This window comes from Trifolium pratense, unplaced genomic scaffold (assembly GCF_020283565.1).
Source record: "Trifolium pratense cultivar HEN17-A07 unplaced genomic scaffold, ARS_RC_1.1 scaffold_132, whole genome shotgun sequence".
Lineage (NCBI taxonomy): Eukaryota > Viridiplantae > Streptophyta > Magnoliopsida > Fabales > Fabaceae > Trifolium > Trifolium pratense.
In genome coordinates this window covers 2501-5000 of record NW_025721033.1, presented here as the reverse complement: position 1 = coordinate 5000, position 2500 = coordinate 2501, and positions in this window count along the sequence as shown.

The window sequence follows — 2500 nt, the reverse complement described above, 5'->3', positions numbered from 1 at the left end:
TTTTTTGGCCGAAAACTCGAAAAAAAAGGCGGATTTGACGTAAAACGCCGCCTAGAAGTCGAATTTTGAGACGGTGTCTTGTGTGCACACTCCACACAATATGTATAAGTGGACTGGGAAAGTGGCTAAAGCATTCCGAGGAAGTTTCGATTTATTTTGATTTTTCGGCCCGAAAACGCCCGAAAATAGGCGGATTTGACGTAAAACGCCTCATATAAGTCGAATTTTGGGAAGGTGTCTTGTGTGCACACTGCACACAATATGTATAAGTGGACTGGAAAGTCGCTAAGCATTCCGAGGAAGTTTCGATTTATTTTGATTTTTCGGCCGAAACGCCGAAAATAGGCGGATTTGACGTAAAACGCCTCATATAAGTCGAATTTTGGGAAGGGTGTCTTGTGTGCACACTGCACATAATATGTATAAGTGGACTGGAAAGTGGAAAAATATTTTCGGAGCACTTTGATTTTTTGGCCCCCCGCGTGCCTTGCCACGCCCTTGCTTATAGCAAAACGAGACGGGGCCTTGGTCCAACTTGGCATAGGCATGGAATTTGATCTTTATTACTTGGCCACGGTCATGCCACGGTACATGGAGGTTGCTTGACACCCCCGTGTGCATTTCGGAGCACTTTGATTTTTTGGCCCCCCGCGTGCCTTGCCACGCCCTTGCTTATAGCAAAACGAGACGGGGCCTTGGTCCAACTTGGCATAGGCATGGAATTTGATCTTTATTACTTGGCCACGGTCATGCCACGGTACATGGAGGTTGCTTGACACCCCCGTGTGCATTTCGGAGCACTTTGATTTTTTGGCCCCCCGCGTGCCCTTGCCACGCCCTTGCTTATAGCAAAACGAGACGGGGCCTTGGTCCAACTTGGCATAGGCATGGAATTTTGATCTTTATTACTTGGCCACGGTCATGCCACGGTACATGGAGGTTGCTTGACACCCCCGTGTGCATTTTCGGAGCACTTTGATTTTTTGGCCCCCCGCGTGCCTTGCCACGCCCTTGCTTATAGCAAAACGAGACGGGGCCTTGGTCCAACTTGGCATAGGCATGGAATTTGATCTTTATTACTTGGCCACGGTCATGCCACGGTACATGGAGGTTGCTTGACACCCCCGTGTGCATTTTGGAGCACTTTGATTTTTTGGCCCCCCGCGTGCCTTGCCACGCCCTTGCTTATAGCAAAACGAGATGGGGCCTTGGTCCAACTTGGCATAGGCATGGAATTTGATCTTTATTACTTGGCCACGGTCATGCCACGGTACATGGAGGTTGCTTGACACCCCCGTGTGCATTTCGGAGCACTTTGATTTTTTGGGCCCCCCCGCGTGCCTTGCCACGCCCTTGCTTATAGCAAAACGAGACGGGGCCTTGGTCCAACTTGGCATAGGCATGGAATTTGATCTTTATTACTTGGCCACGGTCATGCCACGGTACATGGAGGTTGCTTGACACCCCCGTGTGCATTTCGGAGCACTTTGATTTTTTGGCCCCCCGCGTGCCTTGCCACGCCCTTGCTTATAGCAAAACGAGACGGGGCCTTGGTCCCAACTTGGCATAGGCATGGAATTTGATCTTTATTACTTGGCCACGGTCATGCCACGGTACATGGAGGTTGCTTGACACCCCCGTGTGCAATTTTCGGAGCACTTTGATTTTTTGGCCCCCCGCGTGCCTTGCCACGCCCTTGCTTATAGCAAAACGAGACGGGGCCTTGGTCCAACTTGGCATAGGCATGGAATTTGATCTTTATTACTTGGCCACGGTCATGCCACGGTACATGGAGGTTGCTTGACACCCCCGTGTGCATTTGGAGCACTTTGATTTTTTGGCCCCCCGCGTGCCTTGCCACGCCCTTGCTTATAGCAAAACGAGACGGGGGCCTTGGTCCAACTTGGCATAGGCATGGAATTTGATCTTTATTACTTGGCCACGGTCATGCCACGGTACATGGAGGTTGCTTGACACCCCCGTGTGCATTTTCGGAGCACTTTGATTTTTTGGCCCCCCGCGTGCCTTGCCACGCCCTTGCTTATAGCAAAACGAGACGGGGCCTTGGTCCAACTTGGCATAGGCATGGAATTTGATCTTTATTACTTGGCCACGGTCATGCCACGGTACATGGAGGTTGCTTGACACCCCCCGTGTGCATTTCGGAGCACTTTGATTTTTTGGCCCCCCGCGTGCCTTGCCACGCCCTTGCTTATAGCAAAACGAGACGGGGCCTTGGTCCAACTTGGCCTAGGCATGGAATTTGATCTTTATTACTTGGCCACGGTCATGCCACGGTACATGGAGGTTTGCTTGACACCCCCCGTGTGCATTTTCGGAGCACTTTGATTTTTTTGGCCCCCCGCGTGCCTTGCCACGCCCTTGCTTATAGCAAAACGAGACGGGGGCCTTGGTCCAACTTGGCATAGGCATGGAATTTGATCTTTATTACTTGGCCACGGTCATGCCACGGTACATGGAGGTTGCTTGACACCCCCCG